This window comes from Podarcis melisellensis (genome assembly GCF_964234715.1).
Source record: "Podarcis melisellensis genome assembly, chromosome: 6".
Lineage (NCBI taxonomy): Eukaryota > Metazoa > Chordata > Lepidosauria > Squamata > Lacertidae > Podarcis > Podarcis melisellensis.
Genome location: NC_138538.1, coordinates 58,040,025 through 58,064,190, shown reverse-complemented (window position 1 = coordinate 58,064,190; position 24,166 = coordinate 58,040,025). Strand labels below are relative to the sequence as shown.

At 42.5% G+C, this 24,166-nt stretch overlaps 1 protein-coding gene across 6 annotated transcripts in view; it reads left to right on the top strand.

Moving 5' to 3' along the window:
• DAB1 (DAB adaptor protein 1) overlaps nucleotides 1–24,166 on the top strand; it is a 642,426-nt gene that overhangs the window by 433,504 nt on the left and 184,756 nt on the right. For 2 of the 6 annotated variants that reach the window (XM_081915805.1, XM_081915803.1), the window contains exon 1: nucleotides 11,781–12,319. The exons of 2 other annotated variants lie outside the window; for them this stretch is intronic. The gene's annotated coding sequence lies outside the window, so the exon portion shown is untranslated. Of the gene's footprint in view, nucleotides 1–11,780; nucleotides 12,320–12,445; nucleotides 12,550–24,166 lie in introns of those variants that run through there. 2 more of the 6 variants (XM_081915807.1, XM_081915804.1) reach the window with 1 other exon arrangement.

The following is a 24,166-nucleotide window of genomic DNA, read 5'->3' as shown; positions in this document are numbered from 1 at the left end:
ATGTAAATCCCTTCCAGTAAACGGAATTTCATAAATCAACTTGTGGTCTGGGTAGAATAGTAACATATCTCTGCTTATTCTTGTGCTTTATTTTTCTTCAATATCCATTATGTAAATGTTGTTTCCTCCCTTTTTTTACCTATGTTCATGACATGTAGGTAGGTAGGTAGGTACAAACACAGATGTACACACCTGACTACTGATTTCAGAGACTATTTCATCCATCTCACAAAATAAATTGTAGCCCCCAAAAGGCCCACAGAACTGCTATTTTTACGACAGTGCATTGACAGCTACCATTCTGGAATTTGGTAGGATAAACAAGCTAATAGGATTCCAACAAGAGTTTGGTAAGCAAATGCCTGACACCGAGACTCTTATGTCGAGCTGCATGGTTTGGTACCCACACCAGTCACTCCCAAGTTGCATTTACATTTCTGCTTTTTAAAGAAAGTTCTGTTTAAGTGACAGAGCTCTATAGGCTTCTGACAAATACTGATTTGTGTTTATTTCATTTCTGAAAATCCTAGAGCTGTTCCTTGTCAGGAAGTCTGCAATGAAATGGTAGCAGATTTAGCCATCCAGCTAAATTTAATTGTGAATGTAGTTAAGTCACTGGGGTGGGGGGGGTGGATTAGGTTAGGTTAGGATGAGGTACCATTCACACAATTGGCAGTTTCACAAATGGCTTTTGAAAGGTAAATTGCAGGCTTCCAGGTTGATTCTGGGTTTGGAACCTGTTGTCAAGGTAGAGAACTTTAACTTTTTGCTCTCTTCCCACTATGGGCCCAACTTAGATCAGCCCCACGCCCCACCTGCAATTGGATCTTTTGGCAAAATGGAAGTAGTAGCATAGGATGCCCAATCCAGATCAGGGCAGCAGTTGGGGGGGGTAAAGGATTAAAGTCACCTAAAACAATGTGGAACTGAGTCCCCATGCCTGCATTTTGCTTTTTTAAAAAAGCTATTCATGTAATTTCCAAATGCATCAATGACACCGTGTCTACTTTGGCATTCAGTTGTAATTTGGCAGTTAATAAATCTCAAAAGAAAATGCAAAGTTAAGCACAATAAAGATGTGCCTTCAATCACATGAATGTAAATTGCAGAGGTATAAAAGATGCATGTTGTCTTTCCCAGCCTTTTATCCCCTCCGTGTTTTAGACTGTAACTCCCACCACCTCCCAGTCAGCATGGCCAAGGGTCAGTGGTGATGGAAGTTGTAGTGCAGTAATATCTGGAGGGCACTGGGTTATGAAACTCTGCAATAGATCCTTGCCTATTTATGATAGTATTAGCTAGGAAGTTGATTAAATGTTCCAGCTAATGTCCATCATCATAATATTTTCTCTGACGTGAGCAGGAAGACAGTATTAAGCCTAAGAATATAATTCAAAGTATGAAACAGTAAAATATGTAATACAATTAAATTATGATGCTTGAGAGCTGAAATATATTGATCAAATGCTCATCCCTTTGTTTGATCATCATCTTAGGACTCAGCAAACACACTAACACAAGCTCTCAAAAATAATCCCAGATTAAAATAAGAAGAGACAATGTCAGTGACTTGCTAGGTCCATTTCCTTCCCCTATCAAACTCGAGAGAAGAACAAAGTAGGGTTATGAAACATTTGACATTTATTTCTGGAAGAGGGGCATGTGTGTCAGTCACATGCAAGGGTCATAAACACTGCAAAGAAAAAATCTTTGTAGTTATGTGCATCCTTACAGAGCAGACAGTTTGAAAAGACAGGATGCATTTATATGAAAGCTGTTCTTTTACATGCATGCATTTTTCATTATAAACCTATAAGGGATGCTGCAGAATATTTTTAATAAATAACTGTAACTGCGCTCTGCAATCATGTGTAAAGAGGGTGTGTATGTTTCCAACAGTGTCACTCAGCTGACTGTAAAGCATCTGTTAGCAAGCAGAGAGGGAAGTAATCTTTGGTGGTTCTCCTTCCCCTCTGGAGCAGATTTAGGGAAGTGTAAGGGAGTTGTGTGTGGTGGGGAGAGCAGGATTCTCCAAAGATTTATTGTCTCCTCATTGTGCTGGCAGAAGAAGTACTGTAAGCTGAGTGACACCTCAGAATCCTTTTTTTACTTATACAATGCTTAAAATATAACTGGCCCTGCTAGCAATTGGCTTGGGCTGGATTGATTTTAGTGGAAACCAATTTACATATTCCGGATCCAACCCAATGTTATTAACTTATATGTATTGTGAAGATAGATGGATAGACGTATGGATGGATGGATCTCCCCCTAAACCTTTGGGACTGGGAGTTAGAGAGATCTAAGTAAAATGCCTTGGGCAAAGCTTTCTAAAACAAAAACAAGGTGCATAATGACACAAGTCTTATGAAGAATAGCAGTCCTCTCGTTTTGTGCCCATGAAAGACACAATCATTCAAACTGACAATTGTTCTCCTTTAGCAATAGATTGGCTTCTCCTTCCACTTGTGTCATATGCAATTTTCCCTCTTCATATTTTGCTTTAAAATATTTAGACAGAGTAGCGGGTTTTAAATGTGTCATTGACACAAATAAATGTTTAAGTAGCCATTCTACCCTGGGCTCTGCTCTTGTCAGATCTGATAAGCTAACCATGTTTGGATCTGGTCAGTAATTGGATGGGAGATCTCAGAGGAGCACTGAAAAGCTCAAGAAGTTTTCTTGGTTATTCAGTAGGTGGTATTTTAACCTCATAGTAGGGTTGACATCCCAGTAGGGATAATGGCAGGGATGTCATGCCTCAAGTCCTGCCATAGCAGTCTTTTCCTTAATAAAAAGTTCTACTGGTTGTGCCTAAAATTTATTGTAGTTTCATTGTAGTATACTTTTATTGCTACTTTTTTAGACTTTTCTTTTTTTTTTTGTAAGATGCCTAAAATGCTTTGATGAGGCATCCATTAAATAAATAAGGCCATCAGACAGCATAACTTCCCCAACCTAATGCCCCCCAGATGTTGAATGACTGTGATTCCCAATGAGCCCCAGTCAACATGGTCAGTGGGTTTCTCAAACACAGGAACTACTCAGTCACAGTGCCACTGTCTTGTCAGGATTAAAGCTTACCTTGAAGTTCTCACCAGCCAAAAATGGACAAGGGGATTTTCACCTATTCCCTCTACTTCCCACAACCCCTTGTACCCTCCTCCCCCAAAAATCTGTTCTAGGGGGTTACCTACCTTTAGTCTGTGGAATCCTCTTTTGGATCTTTGTCCTATCCATAAATATCCATTTAGCAGAAGCCTACTTAGGATTAAATTCATAATAAATAAATAAATAGCTAACAAACAATAAAGTGCAGTTGAAGTGCTGAGTGCTGTTCATATTCTCTGTGGTCTAAACCACTGAGCCTCTTGGGCTTGTCAATCGTAAGGTTGGCAGTTCAAATCTGTATGATGCGGTGAGCTTCCATTGCTTTGTCCCAGCTCTTGCCAATCTAGCAATTCAAAAGCATACCAACACAAGTAGATAAATAGGTACTGCTGATGTGGGAAACTAAACAGTGTTTCTGTGTACTCTGGCACTCATCATGGTATTCCGTGCACCAGAAGTGGTTTAGTCATGCTGGCCACATGATCTGGAAAGCAGTCTGTGGATAAATGCTGGTTCCCTCGGCCTGAAAGCAGAAATGAGTGCTGCACCCCATAGTGGAATTTAACTGGACTTAAACATCCAAGGAACCTTTACCTTACCTATAACTCACCATTTTGATATGAAATGCTCCATGTATAGTGTTTGGGTAAGGTAAAAGGTAAAGCAAGCCAGAGTTAATGCTCTGGAATAATTTGAAAAATGCTACCGCTGCACTTTGGATTGTTTAGTCTTTGTGTTACAGACAGTCCAGATTCACAGTAGGCTTCTTGTGCCACCCACTGCAGAAACCTTAAATCTTAGAGAGATCCAGCTCAAAAAAGAGCTACAGTTAAATAGACAAAGGCACGAAAATGAAAAGAAAATGAACATATATTAAATTTGTCGACAGGAAAGAAACATGTTGAAGCTTTTCTTGACCCCTGCCTTCAGCCAGGCTGCCAATTCAGCCCTGCAATGATTGTTCTGCTTATTTATAAGGGCTTAAGATAGAATGCAGTAAAAAAACCAATAGGATTGTGATGCCAGGCATCTTTGGAAAATGTTGCATTATATAATACTGAAAGAAAAAGCCTCATTCTTCAAATAACTTTCTCCAAAGTGATCTTACAATAGCAACACTCAACAGAGTGAGTGTTAAGTTTTTGTGTCACTAGGAATGCATCAACTTTGACTATGGTTGGGTTTTTCAAGGTCACAGTAAGCTCACAACATGAGAAGCTGAACCACCAGCTGCTAGTACTCCATACCTTAAATATGGGAAGTGGGAATACACTTGCAGTTTAACTGCTTCCACAATGAAATCTTTACAAATGATTACTTATTTAAGTTCAGATTTTGAAGCTGAGGCTCCAATACTTTGGCCACCTCATGAGAAGAGAAGACTCCCTGGAAAAGACCCTGATGTTGGGAAAGATGGAGGGCACAAGGAGAAGGGGACGACAGAGGACGAGATGGTTGGAGAGTGTTCTCGAAGCTACCAACATGAGTTTGACCAAACTGCGGGAGGCAGTAGAAGACAGGAGTGCCTGGCGTGCTCTGGTCCATGGGGTCACAATGAGTCGGACACGACTAAACGACTAAACAACAACAACAACAACTTATTTAAGTTGGCTTCAAAGTGCCCTGGAGTGGGGCATGAGATACTCAATCATTTGCACATTTCTAGGCAGTTTTCAAGATTGTTGTAAACCCTGAACAGGAAATGTGTGATTAGTTACCACTCAGCCCAGATTTCCACTGATGATTCAAATATTTAAAGCTTCATGTTAAAAAAAGTCCTGATTAAGTGCTAGCTCAATCAATCAATCAATTATGAATTCTAAGGGTTGCAGCCAACTAAGTGGCACTCAAGAGTAGACCCATTGAAATTACTGCACCTATGTTAGTCATGAATAGCTCAGTTGGTAAATCATGAGACTCTTAATCTCAGGTTTGTGGTTCAAGACCCATGTGGGGCAAAAGGTTCCTGCATTGCAGGGGGTTTGACTAGATGACCCTTGTGGTCCCTTGCAATTCTACAGTTCTATGATTCTACTATGACCATTAATCCCAATGAATCTACTTTGACTCACATTAGCCACCATTCTAAAGTTTGGTTTTAATTCTGGAAGTGCAACACTATTGCACCCATCAAATGTCCACACTGTTGCATACCATACACCTGCAGTTAAGATCTGCATACTTAATGTCACCTGAATGCATCTCGAAGGATGTGTGTTTAGGATTGCAGCTTTAAAACACAGCACTACCTGGCCTACCACCACCACTAGGGAAATCTTGAGTTTTCATTTACACCTCAGTGAATCTGCGACAGTTGAGCCTAGTTGACACAAAGCCTGAGAAAAATGCTAGGCTCCTTTCTGAGTGGAGATAAATTGGGAGTTTGGGAATGAAAGACAAGATATGGAATCGTGAAGCTGCTAATAGCTCTATTGCACTTTTCTAAGTCTCTCTCTCTCTCTCTCTCTCTCTCTCTCTCTCTCTCTCTCTCTCTCTCTGTGTGTGTGTGTGTGTGTGTGTAACACAGTAGAGTAGTTTCAAGCATCAAAGGATGCTCTTTACTTAGCCAGTCTATATCGCCACTTTTCCCCTGGTGCATCTAGTGCATTTTTGTTGGTTTAAATATTTAATACAGTTCTATTCTTCCTTGAAGATTAAAATCACAATGGCTTAAAGCACTGGAAGCCATCAAAATACATCAAATAAAATGCTGTCAGAAAGCCACCAAAACAGTCATTAATAAAAACACAATATAAGAACAATATATAAAGATTAAGGGACCAATAAATCAACCGCTTGCTGAAATAAAAATGTCTCTATAGACGGAAGGGATAGACTAAGCGTGGAGGGACCAAAACCAGCCACCCAAAGCATATCCAACTGCCCTGACCTGATCCTAAGAACCTCTCCCTTCCATGCTCACAAACACATTTATATACCTCAGTTGATGTTTGCTAAGCAGAGTCAGAGGCAAAGGGACAGAATAGATTCTTAACTGTTTCTTTCTCGATGTAAACAGCAAAAGTTCTCTATGCACCTTCGTTGCCCATTGCTGTGTGCAAGTTGTGACACTGGCAAATCAAGGTAAGCAGGTGAGGTACTTAAGGCAAGCAGGAGTGCTCTGTGAAATAACTCTGTTGCTGTTCACACAGGGTGAGAGGAAATGAAGAATCCTTAGTGTGTACATGTTAGTGGCTGATGACACCAAACTGAGAGGGATAGCTAATGCCACAGAAGACAGACCTGTGGGTATAGGGCAGTATATGAAATATAATAATAATAATAATAATAATAATAATAATAATAATAATAATACAGTCATATCTTGGTTGACAAATGCCTTGTGAGTCGGTTTTGGCTCCCAAATGCCGAAAATCCAGAAGTGAGTGTTCCGGTTTGCCAACGTTCTTTGGAACCCAAACGTCTGATGCAGCTTATGCTGCTTCCAAACGTTTTGAAAGTCAAATGGACTTCCAGAATGGATTTTGTTCGATTTCTGAGGTACCACTGTACAAGATTACCGTACCGTAACCAAATGGAGAACTGGGCCAAAACTAACAAAATGAATATCAATAGGGACAAATGTAAAGTTCTGCACTTATGCAGGAAGAACCAGATGCACAAATATATGATAGATGGGGGACACCTGGCTTGCCAGTAGTACATGTGAGTACTTCCGGGTGGGGAGAAGTTGCGGTCGGTCTACGCGGCCACCCAATCCTTTCTGGGGTTGGTGGGACTGCATCCAGCATCATTTGGTGTCCCAGCTGCGTCATAGCTCCAATAGGCAATCCGGCTGGTCGGAGGGCATGGCCACGACCATTTAAGCCTCGGCACGAGCCAGGGAGCTCCCTTCTGGCTCGGTTTGCCGATCTCCCGCCCTGACCTCCCTATTTTCAGGTACCGACACTGGCCTTGCTATGGACCTCGGTTGTCCCCGTTAAGGGGCATGGTAGGAATTTTTCCACTTGGCAAATTAGCCTGGGCCATTTGGTTTTCGCCTACCTCGTAGCAATCGTCACAACTTTGTAAGGTTTTGTGATTAGGCATTGGTTGAACTTATGTTGGGGGAGAGGAGGTGTGGCCATCACCTGCCCCTCCAATATTAAGGGTATTCTGTTAAAGGAATCCGGGGGTGTGGATCTTGTCCGCAGCCTGTGGAGGGGGTAGGGCTATGCCACAACACTATCGGGAACCCAGGGGTGAGTGTGAGTTGATTTGCATTGACAGTGCTCCTCCTACTGGTGGTTGACCCTTACATTACTCACTGCACGGCGGGCCGGAGTCAGATATAGTCAGGTCAATTCCAATGCCTAAGCCAATACTGCTGACATTCTGTAACCAATAAAGTTATGGCCTAATTTTTCCCACTAACCATTAACCTAATATCTGTGTCCCTGTGTCTTATTCATCAATGGGCGGTGGCCTCGGGGTCTTGACACGCAAAAGGATCTAGGGGTATTAGTAGAGCACAAGCTACAGTGTGATGCAGCAACAAAAAAAGCTAATTCTATTCTAGGCTGTATCAATAGAAGTATAGTGTCCCAATCAAGGAATGTAATAGTCCCACTGTAATCTGCCTTGGTCAGACTGCACCTGGAGTACTGTGTCCAGTTCTGAGCACCACAATTTAAGAAGGATGTTGACAAGCTGAAACGTGTGCAGAGGAGGGGAACCAAGATGATAAAGGGTCTGGAAACCAAGCCTTATGAGCAACAATTAAAGGAGTTGGGTACGTTTAGCCTGGAAAAGAGGAGACTGAGGAGATATCTTCAAATATCTAAGGGCTGTCATATGGAGCAAGCTTGTTTTCTCCTGCCTGGAGAATAGGACTCGAACCAGTGGCTTCAAGTTACAGGAAAGGTGATTCCAACTAAACACCAAGAAGAACTTTCTGACAATAAGAGCTGTTTGACAGGGGAACAGTCCATGAGTGTAGCCAGGGTTTTTGTTGGGGGGTGGGCAGGCTTTTGTTGGGGGGTGGGGTAAAACCTCAGATGGGTATTGATTTTTATCAATTTAGGGGAGCAGCTGCCCCCTCCCCCGGCAATGTCCATGGAACAGTTTCCCTCAGGAGATTGTGGACTCTCCTTCCATGGAGGTTTTAAGCAGAGTTTGGATGGCTGTTAGTTGAGATTTCTGCATTGCAGGGTTTGAACTAGATGACCCTTGGGGTCCCTTCCAGCTTTAGAGTTCTGTGATTCTGTCACTTTGGTAAATATTGATCACTTACCTCACAATCCACCATGTGGTTCTCCTACCAAAGGTACACTGTGGCTGTTCAGTTTACTTGAAAGTACATCATCTGGATGAAATATGACAGGCTTCTGAATAGACATTCATATGCTTGCGCTGTCAGATTCATAGGGTTTGCACAAGAGTAGTGCCTGCTTGATTCTACTTGCTTGAGAAAGATCCATGAGCATATAAATGTCCTCATTCAATTACCTTCAATGTAAAGTTATGAACTAAAAATATTTTGCATTAAATTGGAACAGATTGCTTATGGTAACTCTTGCATAATGAAAGGGTACAATGAAGAATTGCAATTCAAATTACTTTTCAGGTCTGTTCAATTTTTTAATTTTTTTTAATAGAAAATTGCACAGTATAATTACAGCATATTCATTTGCATTCATATTGAAGCCTTGCGAGCAATTTTGCTCTTTTATACTTTTAAAAAAATATTTTAGAAGTGTGACTTGAATCAATAAATTCCAGCAATGAATATCAAATTGACACTTCTCATTCAAAGTTTTGTGTGGGTTTTTTAAAAACCCTTTCATAAATTTGAATTTTATAAATTTCATAAATCTTCATTGTGTATCCACACGATTGCATGAGGCTGTTACCTATGCAGAAGACATAACGTGGGGTGCAAACTTGGAAGGCTGTCCAAAGCCTTTGTTAAAACGTAAAGCTTACAGTTCATGCTCACAACCCAACACAATCCAATGAATAGGCTTAAGAAAAAGCTATTGTGATGATGAAGAATAATAATTTAATAATTATTATTGTTTATTATTGTTATTGTTATGTGGCCTCCTCCTGGCCAGAGCCAGGCTCAGGGTGGCTAACATCAAAATATATAATACATTAAAACATAAAGTTCAGCAATCGACTGAAATACAGCTTAAAATCGGATTAAAATCAAAGTTAAGATCAGATGGCTACCCACAAATTATAACTATAGCAATTGGAAACCCTAAGTACTCACGAGGCTCGAATATTTGTATGAGCCAGTGAGAAGAGTTAGAGAGGCCACTTATATGCAGGGTCTTGTAAAGGGGGGGGGGTCAGACTGGGTCCTGACTAAAGGTCTGACGGAACAGCTCCATCTTGCAGGTCCTGCAGAAAGATGTCAAGTCCCGCAGGGCCCTGGTCTCTTGCGACAGAGCGTTCCACCAGACAGGGGCCAGGGCCGAAAAGGCCAGTCTAACCTCCTTGAGGCCCAGGAACTCCAATATGTTATTGTTTGCAGACCATAAGGTCCTCTGCGGGGTGTAGCAGGAGAGGTGGTCCCATAAGTCCCATAATATACGAGGTCGTATATGGCTTTAAAGGTTAAAACCAGCACCTTAAACCTGACCCTGTACTCCACCGGCAGCCAGCGCAGCTGGTGTAGCACTGGATGGATGTGGTGCTGCAGTGCGGACCCTGTAAGTAGCCTCACCACAGCATTCTGCACCCACTGGAGTTTATGGGTCAGCTTCATGAGCAGCCCTGCATAGAGCGAGTTACAATAATCAAGCCTGGAGGTGACCATCACATGGATCACAGTGGCTAGAGCAGGGTGGGATGGTAGTGGTTAGAGCCATGAAACTCACTTGGTGCTTAGGCTATGTCATTCTTTCCCAGACGGCAGAGCAATTTGTATCCCAGCCAGGTAGCGGCATCTGGGATGTGAAGAAATGGTGGAGCCACAGTTGCTCATACTTGCTGGGGTGGAAGGCAGGTGATGGGGCAGACAGAAACCTACTAGCCTGGAGCTGACATAGAGACTGGGCTCAAATCAGGCCTGGTACCATCAGATGATGGCAGTGGGGCTAACTCAGCCACTGTCTGCATCATAGGTCATTCACAGACTGCCACTACCAGGAAGTCCACGTATAGTAAATCCAGCTTCCCGCAGTTTAGCAGGCAGAATGAGGAGCTCTGCTAGCATTCACTCAAGGGGAAGATTCCCAGTGCAGTGCATCAGAAATTTACTTTGGACTGCACCCTAACCTGCCTCTTGCAAGGAAGAACAGCACATAAGCAAACTTTCTATAACATTTCCAGAGGCAAGCTTCTCTGTGAAACAGCCTCTTCTTCTACAACTATGCTTTCTTTGGTTTTAATACCGGCTCTTTCATCAGGAAGCTGTGTGGAATGCCTCCATCTCTATTATGGACATGGTGATATTTGTGGAGAGAAGCTGCTATCACAGAATAGGTTTAATGGGTCATGAATTTTGTGTCGAGAAGATAGCGTCTGGATGACTTCTGAGCTGCTTGCAGTAGACCTATTGCCTCAGCAGCAAGTGCATTAGACTACATATGCTCAGCTCATTGACTCTGGAGGTAGCAGCCCTAAATGCCTCATTAAATTTTCATGGGTGACTGAGAGAAGCCACGAGGAGGAGGGGGGGGCACACCAGCAACCGCCCCATCACATTATTTGTTATTATGATGATGGTGTTTTCTAGGGAAGGAAGAGAGAGAGAGAGAGAGAGAGAGAGAGAGAGAGAGAGAGAGAGAGAGAGAGAGAGAAGCCAGCAACCTGAACATGAGCAGGAGCAAAAAACCTCACTTTTAGACAGTGCACCATTCCACTCGAGATTTATCCTTCCTCACAATGACTTATTAATGAAAAATGGCTGACATGCTATTAAGGAGCATGCAAAAGGTGCAGGGGCATGAAATGGATGGAACGAAGTGTGAAAAAGCAACAACCCTGTGCATCCTTGGTTGGGGATTTAGTGCCCTAAAACGGGATGCCAGAACTTCAGGGTCCAACCAGATTTCTTGAGGGAGGTTTCTATTCCAGACCCTGTCAGAGCGAGCCTTTGCGAGAGAGGAAGCAGTGAATTGCAGGCACGCGCTCTCCCTGCGTGTATGTGTGCATTTGAATAATCTAATTGCAAGGAAACTCTGGATTTACAGTACACGGCTGGTTCTTTCTGAGGCGCAGAATGCCTGTAACTATATATAATTTCCCCGCATCTCTCTTGAACACCATCATTTAATGAAATTGGCAAATTAAAGTGGGGTTTCCCCCCCTCCCTCGGTGTAATTATAACAGCTCTCCTCCTGCAATCAAAAAAGAAAAAAGAAGATACAGAAGTGCAAACGTTTGTGAGGAGGGATGTGACAGTATTTGGCTATAAGCAGATGCCCGGGCATATTGGCGAAAAGTCTGAACTGGGTCTCGAGGCTTTCCTCAGGACACCCCCTTTCTTTCTTTCACCCCGCGCGCCCTGTTCCTATGGGAAAGTGCGCGGGGGGGGGGTGGTAACATGGTAACGAGCGAGCCTCGTCGTCGCAAAGTTTCTCTTCCACTTCGCTAGGTGCTTTCCTCCCCGAGCGCGCGAAGTCTCCCGGCTGGCGCGCGGAGATGGAGGGGCGTGGAGCGGAAAGAGGGGCGCGCGAGGGGAGCCTCGTTTCTAGCCGTGCCAGGGATGCCTCCTTCCCTGGACCAGGGAGCCTGCGAGTCGCGTGAGGAGAACCCAGCGTGGCTTTCTCTCTCCCCGCCCCCATCTTGTTTTTCTTACACGCCGAGGACACCCTCACGCCGCTTCAGAAATCCTCCTCCTCATCATCACCATCATCCAGGCGCTAAATCCTCTCCCCACCCCCCACCCCGCGTCTCCCTCGCGTCTCTCCGAGGGGGAGGAGGCGGCGTTAGCAGCAGCAGTAGCGACGGCGGCGGCAGCCAGCGACCCTTCCTCTCCTCCTTGGCCTCCCCCTCCCTCCTTCCCTCGCTTTCTCGCTCTCTCCGGCTGGCCTCAGCTTAACCGCGTCGTCGGGGGCCTGAGAGGGCAAAGGCGGCAGGGGGCGGATGCACCCAGCGAGCAGCGGAGGGGGATGGAGGAGCTGGCGGAGCCGCGCGCGGGCTGAGCTGGGGACGGAGAGCGAGGAGAGAAAGAGAGAGGCGAGCGGACGGGCGGGCGGGCAGCAGCCGCCTCAGTCTCCGACCATGCGCGGGCGGGAGGGCTCGGCCGGGCGAGGTGAGTCGGGTGCGAGGCGGCGGGCGCCAAAGGGGGTGGGGCAGCCGGGGGCGAAGGCTGCGCGTGCGCCTTGGCGCGGGGAGCAGCGCCCTCGGAGGCGCCGGGGCTTCCCTTGCGCGCGCCTCGGGGGGCGCCTCGTCGAAGTCGAGAGCCCCGCTCCCCCTTCCGCGCGCAGCTTCCGCGGAGCGCGTGTTCTCGACCCAGCCGGGCTCCGCTCGTCCCGAGAACAGGTGCCGTCCTCTTTCCGACCCTTCCGGATGAAAACAAAGTGGGACACGTGCGCGCGTGGGGGCTCCATGGTGCGCGCGCGGGGAGGCAATGTTAGAGCAAAGGAACCTCTTCTCCCCCCCCCCCGCCCCCTATGGGATGGCATTTGGGTTTGCTCCATTCGCTGAATGCTGGTGGGTTCCTCACCTCTCCAACGCGAAAGCTGCCTCCCCTTTCCTATTCCTGCTTTGCTCAAGGCGGCGGGTGGCCCCCACGTGCAGCCCTGCGGAGTGGCGAGGGAAGTTTTCTGCAGGGGACCCATCCTACAAATTGGCAAAGAACCGTGCAGGAATAATAGTCTCCCCCCCCCCCCCCTTGTCTGTCAGGAGGTAGCAACTGGGAGTTGTGGAGAGAGAGGAGGCGGTGGATGCTCTATTTCTGCCTCCTTGGACTGCTGGCTCCTCCGTGTAGGCATGATGGGGGGGGAAGGGTCCCCTGTAATTGCTCTGGTGAGGAAAAATGCTTCAAGCTCCTCATTATTTTCCCACTTCATTACAAGGCACAGATTCTCCAGGCATTGACAGCGGCATTCATCCCGCACTCATCTCCAACTTGTCTTGCGTTCTCCATACTCCCTCCTGATACATAAAGAAGGAAGTTTCGCTGCTCATCTCTTTAAACCCAACAGTGAAAAAGCTTCCTTCCAGCTTTCTGACATGCATTCTTTATTAGACAGTTTGCATTCTTTTATAAGACAGGCTTCCTTTTCCTGTGCTCTTGCTTATAAACCCCTATGAAGATCAGCTTTGTCCTTATAATTACTTCTGCTCCCCACTAAAAAGCACAGGAGAGAGGTGGGGGGAGAATATATGATTGTGTGCTTAAAAAATAATAGCAACCAGGATTCAGCGTTCCTGGTGGAAAGCTGCATGTGTGATGGAAATGGAGTTTGTTTTGTGACTGAGTAATAGTTCCCATCGTTCCATTATAGCTATACACAATGTCATGTTATTGTGACAGCCCACAAAAATATGTTTCTTCTTCTGTGTTTACTATTATGCACAGCAATGTTGCAGATGCTTTGGTAGTTCCCTGGGGCTGTTCATAAGGTAATTGCACATCAGATAGTCAAGCAATTTTTCTGATTTCAATAGTACGCAGAAGGAATTCTAAGTCCAAATCAGGGGGGGAAAACACAGAGCTTTTATTGTTTGCAACTGTGCTCAGCTCTGAGCCTAAACCGATATATACTTAGGGATGATCTTGGTTTGCAATCTGTCATTTTCATAATGCATCTCCTGAACATCATTGTGCTGCTCTCTACTGTCCATTTAAAAAAGGTGTATTATTAGAGTCTCATATTTTTAAAAGCACTACTCATTCGTGTGTTTGTCGGGGGTTTTCTTTTATATGATATATTAGGAGTTCAGCTTCTTCCCCCTCCCTTGTGAAAGGAACACAAAAAACTGTTATAACCAGAGATACAATGTAGCAAGTCAGAGAAGGATGTCTGCTACTTTAGGACACAAGCTTCATAGTCATTGTAGAGATGTACATGCTGTATGCATCCTCGAGTTACCAGAGTAATTATTGCGTGGAAAGAAAGCTTACTGAGGAGATGGCAGAGCATGCTTTGCCCCATTTAAAACTTTCTCTTGTTCAGAACACATCTAATGAATTGCAAAGGTACAAATACTGAGGGTATTTGAGAGTTTATCTGTGCAGACCTCTAGATGACTCTGTATAAGTGAAGAGATTGAAGGTGGGGGTGGGTGATAGACTCTTAGACCTTCTCATGTGTAAAAAGGCATCCCTTCACAATGGTGGCTGTGGAGGAACTAGGCCCCTTATCTGGATGTAGTCTGGGAATCCTGGTTTCTCAGCAGGCTTTGAAACAACTCCAGAGACTCACATAATGTTAAACTAAAGATGAATTTGTTGATGGAAATTGTGTCGGGTATGATTTGATGAAAAACATTTCAACACTGTAGTGGCATTTGCATGTAAATATGATGGTATTTGTTGTTAGCCACTCTGAGCCTGGCTTGGGCTGGAGAGAGCGGGATACAAATAGAAATTTGTTGTTGTTGTTAGAGGTGTTCTGCTATCACAAGATTCTCCAAGTACTGTATCTGTATCTGTAGAGTTTGGAAGCAGCCCACTCTCTTTTTGGATCTACTGTGTATCAGGTTCAATTTGTTATTTGAGGCCAATCTGATCTTTTAAATCCAAAGTCTGCTTTGCTCCATTGATTATAATGGGGAATCTAAAACTGGTGATAACTCTTTTCACATAAGTGGGTGACATTTGCAGACAGAGGAGCCCCTCCAGTGTGTACTAAGTCTACAAAGTTACAGGTAGATACGTTCTGGCTTTTTCATGCAGAGAATCTTAACTTTTTAAAATAAATAAATAAATAAATAGTTTAATATTTTGCTACTGTTGAATGCAACTTGCAGGCAGGTTTGTCACTTGTGAGGTGATGAAGCCTGCTAAATTTAGGAAAGAAGAGTGTAGCAGTTCTCCTACAAGAGCAGACTTGGCCATTTTGGAGTGGGGAAAAAGAAATCCCATGAGCACCCCTAGTTTTCTAGAGGCAATCATTTTGAAAATTGGGACATAAAGGAAGTACTCCTGAGTAAGAAGCCTGAAGAAGTTCAGACAGATGCTTTCAGGGGCTATTGAGCTGGTGATTTTACCTTAGTTATAAAAAAAACTGGGGAAAAGTCACAGTTTGTCTTGCCACACTGTCTTTCTCACACTGTGTGTGTGTGTGTGTGTGTGTGAGAGAGAGAGAGAGAGAGAGAGAGAGAGAGAGAGAGAGAGCGCACTACAGTTTTTAATAGTTTATTAGAGAAAACTGTGCTTGGGAAAGAAGCGGGCCACCCCTATAGTCTTAACTTTGCCACTTACACCCTGCTCTCATGGCTAAAACTTGGAGGTGAATGATGGCCCATAGGAAAAGCAACTGAGTGTATTTCAACATCCCCCTTCATTTCTGATACAGTAGTGGCCGTGGAAAATAACTCACTGTGATTAAAACGTAACAGCAGGTGAGTGATAAGTGTGTAGTGGCATCCACTTGTCAAAGTTAGTCCGTGGGGGGAAGGAGATGGGTCTGCTATGCCAGCGTTTTTCCTGATCTCTCAGCAAGTAGAGCATGAGGCTCTTCATCTCAGGGGTCACAGGTTTGAACCCCAGCTGGGCAAAAGATTACAAGATTCATGCATTTCAGGGGGTTCCACTAGATGACTCCCAGGATCCCTTCCAACTCTACAATTCTGTGATGATGAGCCTTCTGTACTCATGATCAGCTGATAGGCGGAGAGTTCAGTCCTGGTCTGCAGTGGTCTGCTTTGCCAGCATGTTCCCTTCAGGGAATGATTTGGCAAAACACCACCCAGCAGGACTGAACCCCGCCCCCATCAGCTGATGCCAACCAAGGATATCAGCTGATTGACAGGCGGACATTGTTTTGTGGGAAATGATCATGTGAGCCAAACTGGACCCCCTAACAGGCCAATATTAACCTGTGGGCTAGAGCTTCCCCAACCCAGGTGCTGAAAACCAGTGGTGTATTTTTGACGGATTGACATATAGCTTCATAAAAGAGAGAGGGGCTGTAAAGGTTATTATATTTCCGTTTTAAGAACAGATCACTCTTTGAGGCAGTCTTCCCATTGAAGGCAATGGATATTTCTGAAAATAACTGCAGCGTACATTGTAGCCCCATGCAGAGTGTCAAAGTGCAGAAATGTATGTGAGTGACAAGGGATTTGGATCACACCTGCCAGTCCTCTCTCTGATATCCAAGTATTGATTGTAACTTTTGTGCAGAGACCTCCATGAGTAGACTCCAAACTCATGGACTGTGCCTTGCAAAAATGAAGGTCATGTGTTCAGGGACAACATGTGTTAGTCATGTCAGTGGCTGATTGAATGGAAAAGACTTTAGGGAGAGAAGAAAGGAAGATTAATAGTAAACCTACACAACAAACTCCAAAAGCCTGTTAGAGTGTTTATCATTTCCTGACCTATCAGTAAAAATTAGCAAACAGTTTCTTCCACACAAAATAGTTCCCAAACTAAATCTTTATTTCACAGGGAACTATTTTTATTACTATAATTATTTTGCCAGTTTCCTAAATTCTGACTATATCTGCAGTACTTAATCACCTTCATTGTTTTCGGCCATTCAAACAGAATAAAAATTACTTATTGTTGATGAAGCTCATCTCTCAAGCTGTTGCACAGTATGTTTCTATTGCTGGATGCAGAACTGTGGAAACTGCAGAGAATATATCAAATCTTTTTTTAACTCCCCTCCCCCAATATCAATCTGCTCCTTGCTGCTGTGTTTATTTAAAGAAAAATAATAACAGGAAGTTATTGCTAAATGTTTTGATCAATATCTTGGACTTCTACCTGCAGTATATGGTATTTTAACATCTGCCTTTAATATATAGTTTTGGAGAAATGCTTTAAATTGAGGCTGCAATTCTACAATACTTACCTGGAAATAAGCCTCTCTGAACTCCATGGGACTTAACTACTGAGTAGATGTGTATACATTAGGGCAGTGGAATGGACTCCCTCGGGAGGTGGTGGACTTATTCATTGGAGGTTTGTAAGCCGAAATTGGATGGTCCTCCGTCATAGACGCTTTGCTTGAGATTCATGCTTGAGATTCATGAAAAATAACTACCAGACTTTTAGAAGACATCTGAAGGCAGCCCTGTTTAGGGAAGCTTTCAATGTTTAATAGACTATTGTATTTTAATATTCTGTTGAAAGCCACCCAGAGTGGCTGGGGAAACCCAGCCAGATGGGCAGGGTATAAATAAATTATTATTATTATTATTATTATTATTATTATTATTATTATTATTATTATTATTGCAGCGGTTGGACTAGATGACTCTCGGGATCCTTTGCAACTCTATGATTCTATGAATTGCGCTGGAAACAAATATTTTTCCTCTATTAATATTTTATAATGTAGCTAACAGGGATATCTGTAGATTTTTGAAGACAAACTGAATATGATCCCCACTCCCCGGTTTGTTTAATTACATGCAATGTGTTCTTTATACTTAGGAGGAAAATGAATGTGGATGCCTTTCTGCATGTTTCCCTATATTGCTTGAGCTCAGAGTGGATTGCTTATAATGGTGAGAAAGGGCGGTATCTGTGGCCTGCGTTTCTGTGCGCTTGTGCGATGATTTAAGACCATTTCAGGACAGCAAGGGAGGAGGACATTGGCTCTCATGCTTCTTAGTGGGATCTGTCTTCTGTGAGTGCACATACCAGTGGCTTCATCTTATGATGATTGAAATTGATTTTTCTTTTTATCTCAGCTGGTGAAAGATCCAGTGGGTGCCCTTTGACCGGTGGCCCCATATGATGAAGTGACACCAAAAGTGGAGATTATCATTTGAGATAGAAGCTGTAGCGCATCAAGAGCAAGCGCCACAACATAAGCAGACTTTGTCGAGGCAGTAAGCGTCCTTGACTGCATTTGCAAGCCATAGCTATCAGCATGTAGAACTGAGCGAAAAAAGCCAGGGCCAATTAGGATGAAGGCTGTTTCTCACTAAAACCTCTGCTTCTAAGTTCATATATGTTCCTGGAAAATAAAAGGTTACTTTATTATGCATGTTAACATAACACAAGCCAGATACAAAACTAAATATATTGCTTTTTTCCCTAGTGCTGAAGATAAATAGACAATAACAGGTTAAATAAAAATAGTGTTATGTTTTTTTCTGTTTCTGTTTAACATTGCCACATACATGTGTAACCTATTAAAGGCAACCCCCAAACAACAAAGCATTGCAGGGAAATCCTAATCCCCGATCCGTGCCACTGGAGGGCATAGGGTAAGATAGAAAGGACCATCTGCTGGGTTCTGTTTGCCTCTGCTGCTGGGTCAGAGTCCCCTGTTGCATCCAGGGAATAGGAAGCTACTGTGTAAAAGTAGCCTGCGTAAAAGATTTGAAACAGGGTGTGGCAATGGTTTGGCACCATTGTCTTTGGATCCAGTCCACAGGTGCCCTGGAACTGGCACAGCAAAAAGAAGAAACCACCTCACACCCCATCTTCTGTGCTGGCTGGTCTGAAAAGCAGTGTTTAGGATTGTTCTATATGAGTACTTTTGGAAGGGGTATTGGACTAGAACAGGATACTCCAGGGATAGGGAGTTTTAAAATGAAGCGACCAACAATCCCTGCCTCTGTGTTTTGCTGTCCAGACTTGGTGTGCTGCTGGTAAAATATATATAAAAAGTTGCTCTTCCTTTGGCTTGGCTGTGTAAGACTGAATGGCTTTTGCTTTTGCAGTGGAGTGGCAAAGTTATTAAAGTTTTCATAGAGCAAAACCTTTTGTTTTAAATTATGATAAAAATAATGAGTACAGGAATACCTAGTTTCATGTTTTTGTGTTGCCAGATGGCTCAAAAACAATAGAATGGAGAAGCAAAATGCTTTGTCTACTATCTTGGGAAAGATCTTCCAGGAAGATCTTGTGTGAAAAGTTCAAGTTTGGTGAATTGAAGGCATTCCACATCAGGAACTCTTTAACTTTCACTGCTGTTTCATAAATTTATTTAACATGGTATCATTTGCCTAATTTATGTTGGACTAAAGGAACTCCATTATTTATGTGTATTTTGTAGAGGAAAAAGTGATAAACAAAAAGGAATTTGGTTTGTGGATAATCACATCAACCTATGACACTAACTTGTGCAGGTGTGATCATGGTTCCATGTAGCCCAATGCTGTCTGCTCTGAATGGCAGTGTCTCCTCGAGATCCTTTATGACTTGAGAGTAATCACTCTCTTGTTTTATAGTGGTGTGAAGGGGAATTATAGAGGCAAGAAATAGCAGTCACATATCTACTGAGGAAGGCATGGCGTTTGCTGAGTTTATTTCTGAAGGTCCTATGCAGTCCCTTCTCACAGACAGAAGAGTAATCCTGACTGTGCAGGATTGTTTAAACCTGATCAGTCTTCACACGCACAAATGTTGCCAAATTGCTATTGATTTTTCAATTTTGCTATTTGCTGGGTATGAAGAAATCTTTTATTGCTTAAATCTGTGTTTCCTTTGTTTTGTCTCAGACGGTCATTCATATAGTAATGCTGGCAGTAATACCTCAAGAGCGATCCAAGTACCACTTCACTGTATTCTGCTGCAGTCCCTCAGAAATGAATGGGATTATAATTTTGTAAGTGCTTCTAGAATTGCCCTCTCATCTTTTTTTCTGTAGGAAGACAAATCTCATGATAGTTGACTATTTTTGCACAGTATATGCCAATCTAAAAATATAGTGCAGCGAAGATTTTACCAGCAAACTAAGATAAGAGAATCTTCAACTCTTTCATGAAGATTTTAAATATGTGCATTTGAAAGTGCTGGCTTTACTCGAATGAACTACGGAATATGAAGAGCACAAATACGTTTCTCACACTTTTCAGCCACAAGCAGTCAAACCACATGAAAAAATACCTAACAATAAAAATTCTACAATAATTATCAATAAATTTCTACTAAACATATGAGAAGGCTGTCCCACAAACACTTCAATTAATAAGCAATACAGAATTTATAACCATTAAATCAATAAACCCTTACAGCACAAATATTCCAATATATTTATAAGGGGATAATAAAACAACAATACTCCAGCAGCCAACATAGCAAAACATATACCCTTTCAAGTAATAATTGAAACTACTATAGAAAAAAGTTAAATAAATTATGTAACCAGAGTTCAAAGAAATAATACTGCTCTGATTACATTTGTTTGTTTGTTAACTTTTAAATATGTTTAGGCCACTTTGCTGACCAGATGCTCATCCAAAGTGGCTCACAATAAAAACAATAGAAAGGGAAAAGAACAATAATACAAAATATCAGAACTTAAAACTACAACTTGACAACACTCTACATAAGAAAATGTAGCCACAGAGTCAGAAAACAACAACAATCAGTTAGTCACCGAGCTATTAAAACATATTGCCTGGAAGACCAATTTGCAGGCGGCGTCTTCAGGGCCTTTCAAAAATCATGCAATGCATAAGTTTGATGCAGGTCCAAAGGAAAGTAATGCCATAATTATGGGGCTGCAGCAGATAAGCATCTCTCCTTTATGACCACAACTCTTACCAACTTAAGTGGGTGGACACACCAGGTGAGCCTCCAAAGCAGATATTAAAACACACAGAGAATGTTTTGAGGGTAGGTGGTCTAATAAATAGGTCCAAAACAGTTAGAGCTTTAAATATAAAAAACAGCACTTTAAATTGGGCTTGGAAGCGCACCAGTAACCAACACAGTTGAAATAGTAAAGGTGTCACAGATGTGACTGCCTCACCCTCAATAGGACTTTGACCAGCTGAAGTTTCTGAACCATTTTAAAGGCAGTCTCACATAGATCAAATTACAGGATTGACAGAACCAGAGCATGGATCACTGTGGCAAGGTCAGCCCTGTCCAGATAGGGGTTCATTTGATGTAGCAGCCAAAGCTAGTAGAAAGCACTCTTCTTCCATCTGTGCTGAACCCACTGTGCTCCTGACTGCATACTTGGTCTTTCCAGAGCTGGGAATCTCTCCACCTACAACTTGGATTCAACATCAGCTTGCTTGATAGTATCCATCCCGAAAATGCTTCTAATCACCTGTTTAGGATTTCAGCAGTTTCCCTGGGATCTGAGAATAGAAAGGAAAGGATAGATAGAGCTGAGTGTTGTCAGCACACTGATGGTACTGCAGCCCAAACCTACTAGTGGCTTCATGTAGAAGATGGTTAAGCATCATGGGGTAGGGATGGGCGATGAATTGGTACACCATCCAAAAACGGTTCAAAGGCCACATTGCGATAGCAATTTCATAATATTTGATCTGGCAATGTATTGTGAATCACAATGTGTGTGTGTCATCATTTCTACATGTATTGAGGAGCAACGCAGCGCTTGCTGGAGGTGGCAAGAAGATGAGGAGAGTTGGCATCCGCCACCTGGCTGCCTTCCCTTTCCCCTCCCCGTTCCCTCCAGTGTCAGAGCAGTCCCAGCCTAGGCGCCTTTCTATAACCACAGTGTCCTGCTCCCTGCCTTCTCTGTCTCACTGGAAAATAATAGCTTTCTTTTCCCTTCAAATAGAAAGTTTGTGCAAGAAGTTTTCTTTAAAAAAAAATCACTTCATACTATATAATCTTATTTGTATGGACCCACCTCATATTTGGAAATTGTTTGTATGCCAGTCGTTCTTATGCTTCAAACTACTCCACATAAAGGTTGTTTTCTATCAAGACTTCTTGTCTGTGTGGCACAGCTGCAGGTGGCAAACTATCTTATTGAGTGGCTCTTCATATAGCTGGAGAAATTTTAGGCACACTGTTGCAAGAGGGGTTGACTTTATCATTTGCATCCTGCTCTTCTACAGTAATGCTCAGAAAGGCTCACAATGGAGTAAACATAGATACAGTCCTAAAATACAATTTGAATGAATCAATCTCGTTAACAGCAAGCAATTCCAATGCTATATATAATAAGCAAGTAGAACAAGCCACACTGAAGCAAAACTAACCAGATGTTGAAAGCCTGTCAACATTTGAGTCACATGTTGAAACAGGACCCAATGCAACTCTGCAGAAAATTATTTTTTTCCTTTGTGCACACTTACAACAGGGCCTCTGAGATCTCTACAATCCATGTGGAAGTACGTTGTTGTGGTTGCAACTGGGCAAAAACTAGGGAGCTGATCACACATATGGCTTGTCCTGTGGAGTTGTACCACACAGTGATTATTTTCTGTGATGGAAGTAGAAGTGGCTGTGGCAACCCAGTCAGATTGGAGACATATAAATAATAAAATTATTATCATTTATTTGGCTCTTTACATGAGGTTTGGGAACAGAAGTGTGTAGTGGTTGGAGGCTGAATGGAAGAAAACCCACAAGGTAAGAAAGCTAGAGAGTGGAGACCCCAGAGGCAGAGTGGCTAAAGTGAGGTCATGCCATTGGCTTAGAAACAGGACTATGGGTAGGTTATGTGGATGAGGCACAACATGAAGAATAGAGGCTTAGCAGAGGCAGGGAATTAGGAAGTCACTAGTGGACAGAAGGAATGGGATAAAGCCTTGCTACAAGTCTTTCGTACAGGATGGGCTCAATATATGCTGTTAGCAGAAAGAAGAAAAAAAGAAAGGCTTCATTGGGAGGGAGGTTGAAAGCTGGCAAACCAAGGAAGCTCATGTTGGATAGCAGCTAAATGACAGAGAAATTCTGTAAAACACCTACCCACATAAGTGTTTTCAACATGTCAGTGTCACATTTAAACTGAAATTTGATGAGCATTATCGATGGAAACCAGTGGTATTTCTTTTTAAGCGCCTGCTGTACTTTAGGGACACAGTAATTTTTGATTACAGATAGGTAGCCGTGTTGGTCTGCCATAGTCAAAACAAAAAAATTTTTTCCTTCCAGTAGCACCTTAAAGACCAACTAAGTTAGTTCTTGGTATGAGCTTTCGTGTGCATGCACACTTCTTCAGATACACAGTGTATCTGAAGAAGTGTGTATCTGAAGAAGTGTGCATGCACACGAAAGCTCATACCAAGAACTAACTTAGTTGGACTTTAAGGTGCTGCTGGAAGGAAAATTTAGTAATTTTTGAAACCATGATAAACCACGTGTTTTTTTTTAAAGTTGTAGAAAACTGCCACACAGTTATGGAATTTCCTTAAAAGGTGAACATAGACAATTAAACTTTTTTCATTTTCTGCAGTACAGGTTTGTATGAAAAAAATCATTTGCTTAGGGTAATAAGGGTTATTCAATATATTGTTAAATACAGTTGAAGAAAAGTACATCACATTAAAAACAGCAAGAGGTTGCATGTTATTTCAGCAAGTAATTAAATAGCAATGCTAGACATTTCCTCTTTTCTGCAGTAAGCTACGGTTTTGAGAGACCTGTAGGAAGCCTTTCTAGTTTACTTCTAAGATTAAATATGAATATATACCATCAGTCAATTATGGTTTTAGAAATGTCTGTGGCAAAATAAACATTATTTGAGTAATGTGATCACACTTGGAAAGCAAAGCCAGCAGCAGAAGTGTTAATACACATTTAAAGTTGATGATTTGTGGCTTTACTTATGGTACTTAGCAAGATAATAAGGCTATTCAATGTCATATGCAAAATGTCCTTCAAGTTCTACTTGGGATAAATGGCAGTCAAAAGAACATACCTAGGAGACCAATCTACATGCCAGTTGCCATTACCCAGATTTCAGTAAAAATCAAAACCACAGCCTTCTTGATTCCAAGTAGTCCCATATATTAATAGAGCTACTATTAAGTAATTGGAATTGGCTTATGTACCAATTAGAAACAGATCACTTGTAATGGACAAATGATTTTATTTCCAGCCAATCGAATAATAATAATAATAATAATAATAATAATAATAATAATAATAATAATAATGTATTATTTGGGGCAAGTTAGTACCTTGTGTTTTCCCCCCTTTAAGCTTTCAGCTGTGCCTTTAATGCAATCTAGCATCAGGGTAATTAATGAAAAACTCACACTTCCTTTTAAACTTTAATGTGAGCCACCTTGTCTTCATAAAAGCGAA